This window comes from Glycine max, chromosome 9 (genome assembly GCF_000004515.6).
Source record: "Glycine max cultivar Williams 82 chromosome 9, Glycine_max_v4.0, whole genome shotgun sequence".
Taxonomy (NCBI): Eukaryota; Viridiplantae; Streptophyta; class Magnoliopsida; order Fabales; family Fabaceae; genus Glycine; species Glycine max.
In genome coordinates, this window is record NC_038245.2 from 8751270 (window position 1) to 8765930 (window position 14661).

Below are 14661 nucleotides of genomic sequence, written 5' to 3' on the forward strand. Positions count from 1 at the left end.
ATTATAGGGTGTTGTGTGATGTGGTTCCAATGGAGGCGACTCATATACTGTTAGGAAGACCATGGCAGTATGACACCAAAGCAATGCATGATGGCTTCACCAATAAGATTTATTTTCAACACGATGACCAGAAAATTATTCTTAAACCTCTATCCCCTAGAGAAGTGTGTGATGACCAAATTAGAATGAGAGAAAAGAGAGAACAAGAGAAAGAAAAGAGTGAAACACCAAAGAGGAATAGGAAAAAGAAGAGTGATACACGTGAGGGAAAGAGTGATACACATGAGAGAAAATTTAATTGTGTAGCAAAGGCGAGTGAAGTGAGGAAAGTCTTACTAGCTCATAAGCCGCTCTATCTACTATAATACAAAGACAATATAGTTTCTGCTGAAAATTCTAACAAGTTAAGTATTTATGTTTCTCTTAGCGTTAAAACCTAATTGCAGGAATTTAAAGATGTATTTCCCAAGGAGATTCCTCATGGACTGCCACCTTCAAGAGGCATAGAACATCAAATTGACCCCCTTCCTGGAGCTTCATTGCCTAACAGGCTAGCTTACAAAAGTAATCCCCAAGAGACTGATGTTGCTGATTTATTTTTCAAAGAAGTGGTGCGTCTCCACAGACTACCAAGAAGCATCATTTCAGACCGAGACACCAAGTTCCTTAGTCACTTTTAGAGAACACTCTGGGGCATGGTTGGATTAAAGCTTCTCTTTTCCACCACATGTTATCCTCAAACTGATGGCCAAACTGAGGTAGTAAACAGAACTTTGTTTTCTCTTTGTAGAGTTGTGATTAAAAAAATATAGAGAGTTGGGAAGAATGTCTGCCTCATGTTGAATTTGCATACAATAGGGCTACACATAGCACTACACAACACTCTCCATTTGAAGTAGTGTATGGTTTTAACCCTTTGACTCCTCTTGATTTGTTACCATTGCCTAACATTTATGATTTTAGGCATAAGGATGCACAAGCTAAAGTTGAGTATGTGAAAAAATTTCATGAGCAAGTGAAGGCTTAAATTGCAAAGAAGAATGAAAGCTATGCCAAGCAAGCCAACAAGAACAGGAAGGAAGTGGTACTTGAACCAGGTGATTGGGTTTGGGTACACATGAGGAAGGAGAGGTTCCCTAAACAAAGAAAGTCCAAACTTTAACCTAGACGAGACAGACCTTTCCAAGTACCAAAGAGGATTAACGACAATGCTTACAAGATCGATATTCCAAGTGAGTATAGAGTAAGTTCTTCATTTAATGTTGCTGACTTGACTCCATTTGTTGTAGGTGATGATTCCGAACATTTGAGGGAAAATGCTTTCCAAGAAGGAAGGAATGATGAGAATCCTAAAACTACCCAAATACAAGGACCTATGACCAGGAATAGGACCAAACAGTCAGTGGATACCCTCCAACAAACGGTAGCAGACATACTAAACAAGGCCCAAGTGGAGAAGGATGAATGCCCAGAGGTAGAGGCACTGCTAAGAATATTAATTGTTGTTGAAGGCCCATGCCAAATATGTCATTTTTTTATTTTTTATTTATAATTTTTTTCATTGCAATTTTAGCCCAAACTATTTTGAAGGCCCACATTTATTTCTATTTTTTCGTTCAGATACACTATATGTATGAGTTTATTTTCAATAAAAGCACTTTTGACATTTCATAAAATTTTGTGAAAACTTCTCTCTGGGTTCCTTGCTAAACAAATCTCGGACTTATCAAGGTAATCTTTGTGGCGTCTACCCTGATGCAATCCTACCCCGCAAGGGCATTGGATAGAAGACTCTAAGAAGATTGGGCCAGAGATGCAAGAGAAGGCCCTAGGGTTCTCATGAGCCTTAAGGTAGATTTCGGGCCTATGGGCTAAGTATGAGCCCGCTTATCTTTGTACATATTAGATTAAGGTTTCATTATTTTTGGGCATTGCATTTAGGGCTCCATAATATAGGTAAGGTACCCTAGAAATGTAAGATTTTTCAACCCTTGTATTTTAGGGCACCTAGACTAGTTTTTTTGCATTAGGGTTAGTTTTGTAATTTCACATGCATTAAGTGAATATTTGATGTGTGTGGCTGGAAATAAATTTAATTGAATTGGGAGAAGCCGAATCCAATTATATTTTAGAGGGGAGGTGATCATTTGTTTGCTACACCCCATTGCCACATCATATAATCACATTTTGTGCATGCCCTTCATGCTTTACGTGCCTCATGACACCTAAGCACACTTAGTGGAGAATCTTGGACTTGATCTTGGATCAGTGGGCTGAACCATAGCTAAAATTCACTAATCATAATTAGTGAAATTTTGGCTCCAAAATTTGGCTCCATAAATTCAATTTCAAATTCAAGTAAAATTTGAATATAAATTCAAATTTCTCTCCAATTTTGTGTGACACTTAGGCTATAAATAGAGACCATGTGTGTGCATTTTTTGAACTTTGATCATTTGAAAATTAAACTTCAGATTTTAGAGCTCTTTTAGAGCATAAAATTCCGTGCTCTTCTCTTCCCCTCCCTTCATTCATTTCCTTCTTCCTCCAAGCTCTTATCCATGGCCTCCTATGGTGGTGAACTTCTTCTAGACTCATCTTCTCCTTGAAGTGGCGTCTCCTCTCTCTCTTCCTTCTCCATTCCGCTGCCATTCATCTTCCAAGAAGCAAAGGAATCCATTGATGAAGAAGATCCTAGGCCTACAAGCTCCAATGGAGCTTACATCATGTGGTATCAGAGCATCTTCATCTAGGTGATGTTCTTTTGCTTCCACTATCTTTTTGTTCGGTGAATTCTCTTTAATTCCTTGTTCTTCATCTTTTTCTCCATGTATATCCTCCATTGTCTTGTGGTTTGGTGTTGTTTAGAGTAGATTAAAAAAAAATAAACCGATTAAATCTTAGATCTACACTTGTTCTTGCATTTCTATGGTTCAAATTTTGTAGATCTACTTTTGAATCTTGTTTTTGTGTTAATTTTAGGTTCTATCAATTTTCATTCATAATATTCTTGTGCTGAACCTTTAGATCTAAATTTTCTTCCAAAATATTAATTAGAAAAAAAAAACACAAAAATCTAAGTGTGAATCACTTAATCCATGTTGTCTTAGAGTCATGTTTAGTCATAGTAATTGTCACATTATGCTCTAAGTTTGTGTTGAAATTTTATTTCGTTTATTGAATTCTAGATACATTTGTTGATGTATTCTTGTCATTCTTAGCGTATCTTTTGAATTTTGAGTCTAATTCATGTATGTTATTTAGTTCATAACATGTTCTAAATCAATTCCTAGAAGTAGTCTTGTTGTTGAACTCTTTTTTTTGTTTTCTAAGTTTCCTACATGATGCCTATGATGAAGTTGAATTGTGGTGCTGAGTTGTGGCTGAATTTGTGAATCAAATAAGTCTTAAGCTCTCTTGAATTGTGTTATTCAAGATAATTGAGCATAAGCAAACACAAATTGTAACTATCCAAGCCTTAAGCAACATAAACACTACTCTTGATTTCTAGGTTGAAATCGCTGGTGCTGGTAGCTTGAACATACGAACTTGTATAAATTACTGGGAATTGGTCACTACGTGTTTTGAGCTGAATTTTTTACTGAATTTTTTAGACATCTAGATTAAAATTATGGAAAAAGAACCAAGTGATTTGGATAAAATTAAAAAATAATAAAAGTCACACAAGTGGGCAGAAAAATCAGTGTCTAGGAAAAAAAAGTGAAAGGGAAGTGTGCTTGTTGTTTTGGCTCAAAATTTGTTCTATAATTGGTGCCTATTTTATACCAATCCTAGTTCTGAAATTTCAATTTAAAATTACTGTGAATACAAGTTCCAAAACTAGAGGTTTCTTGAGTCTTTTTTTTATAGTTTTTTTACTCTACTTTAGAGTCATTCTAAGTTTCTCTTTGAGTCCTAGCTTGCTTTTATCTGTTTTTCATTGCTTTAATTGTTGAATAATCCTTGAAAATTTGTCTTATTAAAACTCTATTGGTTTATCTTTCATTTCATTTTTTTGGTCTTTGGTTATTGCTTGTCTCTTTGTTTCCTTGTTTGTGAGTTGCCATATAGGGAATTGGAAAGGAGGATTGGTGCCATCCCTTGAAGAATTTGAGTCAAGAAACAAGGGGAAAACCACCTTAAGAGCTATTGGACTAAGAAGCACTTCAAATTGAGTGAATCACCAAAGAGAGAACAATCACCAAAATTGAGGACCTTTTTTTAATTTTGTAATTGACAATTTACTTACTTTCATTGCTTTCAAATTTTATAACAAAAAGGCCTTTCATTGGAAGTAAGTTGGGAGCCTCCAATAGGTCACCCTACTTCCATTTGTGTGTAATAATTTTAGGCAATTTTCCCTTAGGATTGTGAGTGTTTTGTTGGGAACCTTAAATGTGGTCATCCAAACACTCTTACGATTCGCCTAGTTTACATTTCTTGCTTACTTTCATAGCTTATTTCCTTTACCTTCCATTGTCAAACCGCCTAGATAGCTTGCCTTTTACCAATTAGTTTTTACCTTATCTTTCACACCTCTTTTAGTGTTTATTTTGGCTAGTTTCAACCATAATTTCTTTTACCTTTTGTTTTCAAACTCCCAACAAGAAAGAATCATAACTTAGAAACCAACATGAGTCTTCATTCTTCATCTAGTGTTAATGGTGAGGGTTCTAATCCTAAGGACCCCTTGTATAAGATATTAGATGAGTTGAGATCCCTTAAGTTGTGGAAAGAAAAACAAGAGAGAAAACAAAAGGAAAAAAAGAGTGGAAGAAATAAGTCAAGATGAAAAAGAGAAAATAAGGGAAGAAGAAAGAAGGAAAATACTAAAAGAGTTAAGAAAAGAAAAACATGCCTCCTATTGTAGTCATAACTCTTGCAAGAGCCTAAGTGAAGAACTTTGTGACTATTATGAAGGAAAACATATGACACATCCTAGACCTCACTCCCATTGGAGAGAAAAGGAAAGAAAGCCTGAAGAGGCTAACATTAACCTCCTATAATTCCATGGGAAGGACAATGTAGAGGCTAACTTAGATTGGGAAATAAGGGTAGAGCAACAACTTAAAAGAAGGCCTACTTCAAAATCTTATGGCTCTCACTCTTATCCAAAGAAAGACCAAGGTCAAGGCATCTTAGGGGTGACACCTTCTAAGCCCAAAGATGATAAGGGGAAGACAATAGAAAAGAAACCTCTTAAGGCTAGTATGCAAGAGAAAACTAGCTCCATAAAGTGCTTTAAATGTCTTGGAAGAGGGCACATTACTTCTCAATGCCCCACCAAGAAAACCATGATTATGAGGGGCCAAGACATTTATAGTAGCCAAGATGAGACTACTACTTCACCTTCCTCTAGTGAAAGTGAAGAAGCGCAAAAGGGGAAGAATCTAGTAAAGAGATCTATCCCCAAGAAGAAGGACAACCTTTAATGGTTAAGGAGGAGTATAAGGAGGTAAGTGTCTCCTCCAAGAGGTTAGCTAAGAAGGAAAGAAATTTTGAAATAAAGACAAATATTAAAGAAATTTCTCCTCTTAGACAACCTCCACATTTTCTCCTATGTAAAAAGACACTTGTTAGCATTGCCACACCTCTTAGGCTTGAGGGTTTGGTTTGCAAGAGCTTAAATCCTTGTGTTTTGTTGGTGCCCAAAATAGGTATTATTAGGCACCAAATCCCTAAAATAGGTGGTATGATGAATGTTTTGAGTGGTGCAACACTCTTTTGTAAAATCACTCGTGCATCCAACATCTTCATGATTTTTGTACATAGGGACTCATTAGGTAGGTTTGTTCTTATTTTTAGTTTCAATACAAACTTAGGTACTCATATGGGACACCTTAGGTTTGTCATACTTTTTGGTAGGAATAATCAACATGAAAATATAGAAAAAGGTATGTTTTATTGAATTACTTAATTTTTTAAATAGTGATCAAGGGGTTCCAATGAACCCTAAGAGAATAAAGGTCATTCAGTAGTGGCTCACTCCACCAAGTATAAGAAAGATTTGGGGCTTCCATGACTTAAACTTTTACAAAAGGTTTATCCCATATTTTTCTATACTTGTAGCACCACTCATTGAGTTGGTGAGGAACCATGTTGCTTCATGGGAAGATGCCCAAGATATGGGTTTTCAGACCTTACCTTACTTCAACATACCAAACATCACTAATACATATGTTTTTGTTCTTTTTACAGGTGTTGAGGAAAAAAGCCCAGAGTTTCAAGAACCTCGGGATTTGAGGTCAAATCCTTTTCAAGGGGGAGGAAATGATGCAATCCTACCCTGCAAGGGCATTGGATAGAAGACTCCAAGAAGATTGAGTCAGAGATGAAAGAGAAGGCCATAGGGTTCTCATGAGCCTCAGGGTAGATTTCAGGCCCATGGACTAAGTATGAGCCCGCTTATCTTTATACATATTAGATTAAGGTTTCATTATTTTTGGGCCTTGTATTTAGGGCTCCATAATATAGGTAAGGTACCCTAGAAATGTAATATTTTTCAGCCCTTGTATTTTAGGGCACCTAGACTAGTTTTTTTGTATTAGGGATAGTTTTGTAATTTCACATGCATTAAGTGAATATTTGATGTGTGTGGTTGGAAATAAATTTAATTGAATTGGGAGAAGCCCAATCCAATTATATTTTAGAGGGGGAGGTGAGCATTTGCTTGCTACACCCCATTGTCACATCATATAGTCACACTTTGTACATGCCTCATGACACCTAAGCACACTTAGTGGAGAATCTTGGACTTGATATTGGATTAGTGGGCTGAACCATAGCTAAAATTCACTAATCATAATTAGTGAAATTTTGGCTCCATAAATTCAATTTCAAATTCAAGTAAAATTTGAATAGAAATTCAAATTTCCCTCCAATTTTGTGTGACACTTAGGCTATAAATAGAGGGCATGTGTGTGCATTTTTTGAACTTTGATCATTTGAAAATTAAACTTCAGATTTTAGAGCTCTTTTAGAGCACAAAATTTTGTGCTCTTCTCTTCCTCTCCCTTCATTCATTTCCTTATTCCTCAAAGCTCTTATCCATGACCTCCTATGATGGTGAGCTTCTTCTAGACTCATCTTCTACTTGAAGTGGCATCTCCTCTCTCTCTTCCTTCTCCATTCCGCTGTCATTCATCTTCCAAGAAGCAAAGGAATCCATTGATGAAGAAGATCCTAGGCCTACAAGCTACAATGGAGCTTACATCATACCCTGACTTATCTTCTCTCTCCGAAAGTGGCGTCAACCCAAACTTTGTAGCTTGTATCAAGTGATCCACTCCTAGTAAGGATCACATCAATAAAAATAATAATGAGAGTGAAGGTTGTTGTTTGTGATTTCAAATTGATCTTTTCTTCATTTACTTAGTGATTTTGATTTTTTAAATTAAAAAGATAATCATCACTTTTAGCTAGCCATCACTATGTTAACTTAGTTATTTTAAAATTTAAAACACTAACATTTTTAACGAAAATTTGAAAAAAATAACCAAAATGATATATTTAAAAATCATAAAGGACAAGAATGAAACTTTTAATATACAATGTATCAAAGTAATCAAAATGAAACAACTGTGAAACATAATAGACTAAAAGTAATGTTGAACCATTTTAAAATTTAAAGATTAACAAAACATTGACGTTTCTAACGGAAGATTGAAGAAATAATCAAAATAATACATTTTGAAAACATAAAGAATCAGAATGAAACTTTACTTAATATATACAACGAAACAACTCTAAAACATAATGGACCAGCACTACATAAACAATGTTATTAAGTCAAAATAATACAATAAGAAAATAAAAATGAAACCCTAAGTGATGGACCACTTTACAAAGTTCACTTCTTTTTCTCTTTTCATTTTGGGTTTTGTTATTGACTTGAATTATGAAACCCAAAGTGAGATTGTTTGTTTTTATTTGTTTGCTTGTTGGGAATATTCTCTCTCTCTCTCTCCATATAAAGCAGAACTTGAGTTCTCATTGGATTATTTTGTGGCTGGAATTTGGTGAGATGAATGTTGGATTGGAAGATTAGGAGGAGGGTTAAAAATCTATAGGCATTGTTCATGATGACTTGGTCCTAACTAGTTGCAGTTTAAGTCTTTGATTTTTAGAGCGAGAAAATATCACAGTAAGGATGGTCCAGCTTGTCGATGGGTTGTCGGCGTTGGAGATATCGCTAGAAAGGAAGATGGAGGAGGTGATGAAAAAAAACTTCATCGCTGGAAATCGTCTCTAGCAGCAGATTGCAACGGCTAATGGAGAATATCCGCACATGGAGGATGAATCTTGTGGGGAAGTTGTAAGATAAGAGAGGTGAGACCCGAAGAATTTAATAGTAAATAATAGTGGTCCATCAAGAACCATATGAAGTAGTAGTTCAACCAAGAAATGTTAAAAAAAATTGAGTGTATGTATGTTATATTATTTAATAAAATATTATAATAGTTAATTGCATTAATTTTATATTATAATAATAAAAAAGTTAGTATTAAAGTAATAAAATATTAAATATTAGAAAATTATAGGTTCAATTATCAATTTAATATTTATATTATATTTAAATGGATCAATTTTATTGTCAAATTTTTAGAGGCTCAATTAGGTCTCTAAATTATTTAAAATGTATCGATCAAGTCTCTAAATTATTTAAAATGTATTAATGATTTAGTTCAATTGGTTGAAATGCATGGATGCAGTCAACTTTGGTGTCGTGTTCAATCCTTATCAATAAAAAATGCATTGATGGAGTCTTTTCTATTATTTTATTGTAACAATTACTGAAAAAGGAGTCAATTGATGCATTTTATATAAATGGGGGAGCTAACTGAAGCGTTTAAAATTTGGAATCAAATTGATATAATTTAAATAATACAAGGAAAAAATTGATAATTAAGCCTAAATTATATGAATTTGTTAAATTATACAAAATTTATAAATTCAATTAGATAGTTTATAAATTTAATTAATTAAATTCTATCTATTTTTGTGCTTCCTGGGCAGAACGTACGTTGTTCTTCACATGTAATCCCAACATTTCATGTTTTGGAATTGGGAGGTTCTTTCTTTAAGTATTGAAGACAACGATTTTGGCCTTAAAATCTGCAATTAATTTGCTTAACATGCTTTTGTTTGTTGTGTTTTATCTGTTTCACACTAATCTCCATATGTAACAACTCGGTAACTACTATTGCATTTTTACACCCAATGAATTGAATGTGGTTGGTTAATACCTATAACTGGTTCAACATTAAGGAGCGAGGATCTGGACAATGAAAATTTTAGTAGCGTATCTATAAATACTTTGGTGTTCTAATTAAAATCTAAACAGTATCTTCATAATAGGTTTCATTAGTAATGCATTTAATATAAATAGAAGTTATATATTGAGTGGTGATAAAACTTGAGGCATGAGCAGACACAGAAAATTTGGGCCCAATGCAAATTTTATAAAAATAAATAGTAAAATATAAATTTTAAATTTTTAAATTAATTTTCTAATTTTTTGAGTGGCAAAACCATTTATTAATGTTTTATAATCCAACAATTGTAATATTTCACTCTCAATAGATAAAATAATTAATCTATTTAATCTATATTGTAACATTGTTAATTTTATATTCTTTAAATAATTTTAATTTTAAAGAACTTCTTTCTAAGATGATAATAGTTACCGATATTATTAATGATATTCTATACGTAATATATACATTTGGAAAAAACTCTAATCCTTTTATATAATTTAATATTTTCATTGCTGTGTTAACTTTATTGGAATTAAAACTAATAGTATTTTCAGCATCAATTATGAGTAATTTTCTAATAAATTTATCAAGTAGAGCACATTGAGATTGAATTAGTTTATCAAATTTTCTCTTTTTCTTTAATTTTTTAAGATCAGATTCAAATTTTTTATTTGTCATTTTATAAAGTATAAGAATAAAATAAAATCAAAAGAGCACACTAAAATTGAAAAATAGAAATATTATAAAATAAATATAAGAAAATAATGAAACAATAGAACCTGAAAATGAAGAGAATTTCATGTTGATTTTCCACTGTAACCATTCAACTCAAGTCTTGAAAAAACGAGAAAGATGAGGAGAAGAAGAGAAAAGATCAAGAGAAGAGAATGATGTAAAAATATTTTTTTGTGATAATGTATACACAAAAAATATGTTGTAAATTATTTGATATTATGTTCAATTGTTAGTGATAAAAAAAAAGGGGATGCTTGATATATTTTTTTAGGTTAGGTACTCTTGATTTTATTTATTGTTACTTTTTGGAAACAGCTTGAATGAGTCTTAGTGTGTCATTATATATGAAACAACCAAGCGTTGGAAAGAGCTCAAAATGTGCACATGCATGCATATGCTAAGGTGCTTTCAAGTCAGTATCATTCTTATTATGAATTGATTTCGATCTCTTTGTAGAAAAACTTAAACAGTTAAACATAGGAATCAGATGAGGTATTCAAGCATATATGAATGGCAAATATCAATTTATCTATCAATTCTATGCATAGGATATCCTATATATCCTGAAAGTGAAATAAAGTTTTAACCCCATCGATAGTTCATCAAATTGAACAAACTATGGTGGGGCAAGGCAAAGTCTAACACGATTGATAGTTGAGGGATTTCTTTATCTTTGTCTTCATCATATTATTTTATTTTATTAGGAAAAAATCAGTTCACACGTTTACCAATTGCAATTACACAACGAAAACATCGGTCTCAACATTAAGAGTGTCTTTAGTAGGAAAGAAACAATAGATCATGAGATGATCGATGAGAAATAAAATAGATAAAAATAAAAGAGAGAGAAATGAAGTAAATAAAAAAAAAAGTGTTCCCTTCAAAAAGAAGAAAGAAAAAAAAGTGAGAAATAAAGGGTAATAGTGATACACTATTTTTTTGGGGTAAAGTATAGAAAGAAATATAATACTCTAAGTTGATAGCAATAAGTTGAGGCCAATAAAGTTTGAAAGGACCATATAGCAATCCTACAAGGATACATCTTCGGCGGCTAACCGGAGAATTTCACTGGTAGGCCACTTTATGTATTGTAAAGATTCTAATACACAAATTAGAATCTTGAAAATATATAGGTGTCATTAGTGGTGAATTCAATACTAATAGAAGTTTCTGATAAAAAAATATCAGTAGAAGTTATATTGGGTGGTAGCTAGTAACACTTAACGTAGATTAAGGAACGTTGTTCACCATTTATCCATTGCTTGGTTTTGGAAAGAGCTTGAATAAGTCTCAGTATGTCATTATACAAGAAACCATGTGCTAGAAAGAGCTAAAAAATGTGCACATGCCACGATTCTTTCAAGTCAGTATCATTCGTTTGAATTGATAAACACAAGAATTAGATTAGGAATTCAAGCCTCTGAATGGCAAATATAAATTTATCAATCAATTCTATGCTTAGTTTCTTATCCAGCAAGTGATATCTAGCTTTATCCTGATCTTATAGTTCGCCAACTTGAACACACTATGCCACTATAGTGGGGCAAAGTAAAATTAGAGGAGTTTTTTTTTATCTTTAATTATTTTCACTATTTTATTTATTTTTCTCATCAGGAAAGATACACTTCACACGTTTAAGCATTACACAACGGAATATCGGTCTCAACATTAAACTATCCAAATCAATTTTTTTAAAGATAATTTTTCGTTTTATTTACTAAAAAGATAAGAATTTTCTGAATAATTTTAACAATATTTTTTATTACAATAAAAGAGAAAAAGAAAAAAAGAAGAAGATATGTTCACACAACATTCTGTAAAAATGTAATCTATTTATGTAACAATAAAAATAAAAAAAAACTATTAAAAATATTTAAGAGTTATAGTACTACTATTTCTTTTATTTATTTGTTCAAGTACGAAAATTGACATATTTAATGCTTATAAATTCATGTATCATACTATTTTCATGATTTTTTTTATAAAGCAATTCAATTTTTTTTATCAAGATATCTTTAACTTTCAACATAATTTATTTTATACCAAAAATTTAAATTTTAAACTATTTAATTAAGGGACCAAAATCTTTGGTGTCAACTCTTATTACAAACTAACTGTACTGGTGCACTAGTACAATTGTACAAATTAAATTCTCATAAGTAAATCTCCTAGAAGCAAAAAAAAAAAATGAAGTTTTTCTTTAAGATTATTTTGACCGACTATTAATTTATTTTTTTTATATAAATTCACTCTCATAATCAATCTCGTCATGACTTATTTCATGGTGACCAAAAAATCTCATATGATTTATTTTAAGAAAGGAAAATCTCCTCATGACAAAATAAAAAAACCAATGATAACTGATAAAGGAAAGAAAAAAAAACTCGATAATAACGTATACATGAATTATGAGTAATACTAATGGTAAAGAGTTAAAAAACAAAAAAGTTCACAACTCACAATATTTTAAGATTTAATAAGCAATTGCTGAATAAAATAAAATAATAAAATTATATAGTTGCTCATTTAAATTGAAAAGCATTAAATATATTTTTATTCATGTAATTTAATATTTTTTTCTTTTTCTTTCTAAAAAAACTTTAATTCTTCCAAAATGTGTTTATTTCATTATTTATTTTTAAATTTTTTTAGATAACGTTTTAAATAATAAAACAATACTTTAAATAATAATAAAAATATTATTTAAAACAATTTAAATACAGAATACAAAATATCACGAATGGATCAAAACCGGATCCGAGTATTATGAACTCAAGAGAGAGAAAATAAAAAAGTTGTTATCTGATACTTTATTTATGTTACAGTTAAAGATCTCCACCGTTAATTATCTTATTGTTATATCCAAGGGTCTTAAATACTTTTGCACAGTATAAGATTTGAGGAGGTCTTGCACGCTAGAATCTGTCCCTTCCATATACATTTCTGAGTTGGCAGGAGAGTATAAAAAATTCAGAATCATGAACCGTTCTTCTATCCGCAACTAATTAAGCTTACGAAGAAGGTTAGGTCACACTCGTTGTTAGTTTTAATTTTCTGTTTTAAAATATAATTTTAAAATGAAAATATGTTTGATAAAAATGGGGTGGAATTGTTTGTTTGATTCTTTGTAAAACAAATTTTATTTCATTTTAAAAAAATAAAAATATATTTTATGAGATCTTATTATTGATTTTACTCTAACTCTCTAACATGATTTTATAAGAAAAACTTCGTTAACCATACAAAAAGGATTTGCAGTCCCCCGGCTTACCACTCCGCATGCCGCCAAATCGATATAGATATATAAATATATGAAGTATATGAGAATATCCCTTTTTTTTTTATTAAAAAAAAATATCGAGACAATTCGCAATGTTAACTATTCATTTATGAATTATTCTTTAAGATTTGAATCTAATCACCAATAACAATTTATTAGATTGATATTGAATCTGGTAGTAGATCTAATCACCAATAACAATTATGATCGCTAATCATCGATCGTCAATTTATTAGATTGATATTTTTTTAGGATTATAAAATTTTGATGTTAAAGACACAAATGGATTTGAAATTAATTAAGAATTTCATTTTCTATTTTGCAACAGTTTTCAAAATTAAAATTAAAAATTCGAAACAAAAATGGATTTGATTTTTAAATAGTTTAAAACTGAAAATGAAAACCATTCGAAGAGGACCCTAGGTTTTTGCCTAAATAAGTTACCGAAAACATCCTTATAGATTCCACACTTTAGAGAATCATGCACAGTTGCATTTGTTGAATATTGACATTCCAAGAGACACGATTCTGCCACTTGTTAGCCACAAACCCATTGAAATCCGAGTGGGTTAGCCAAGCTGCCATAAAGCGAAAAGGTCGCCTGTGCAGATTGGGTCGAGGATTCCAGGAGAAGGTGCCATGAAGAATGATCTGATTTTAGGGGGCTTAAATGAAGATGAAGATATACATGAAAAACAATTATATTTTATCATATAAGAATATCTTCTTATTAACCAAATGATTAAGTACGAATGACTAATGTAATTAAGGTTAAACGTTTAAGTATGAGTTCAATCATTAACAGAAAAAATTCATAAAATCTTTTTCCCCTTATTAATCATTTTCCCCTAATTATTTGGATGGTCATGACAAAAAAAAAATAGTTTCCCATCTTATTTATAATTCCTAGTAATATTTTTAAGACACAACATTCCTAATGAAAATATATACAATGAATGAAAAATTTATAAAAAAAATAATTGAAAAAAAGAAAAACAATGAACTATATTCATACTTGTTCATCATATTTTCGTCTCTCCATTTTATTTTCTCTCTTTGCATTTCTTCTATTTAGTACTCCACCCTTTTTTTTCTTCATATTTTTAGTTGTTTTAGGGTCCGTTTGACTCTTAAAAAAATTATGATACTTGGTAAGATAAATATTTTTATTTCATGTTTTATTTGAAAAAGGATTTAAAAACAACACAAATTATTTTAAAAAGGAAATATTGGATTTTATTTTTTTATTCTAATATCTCTCTTTTTATTTCAGTAATTAAACACATTATATTTGATATAAATTGTATTATGATAATCAATATTAAGTATTTTAGTAAATTTTATATTATTTTACTTATATTTTTATTATTCGTCAAATGATATATATCA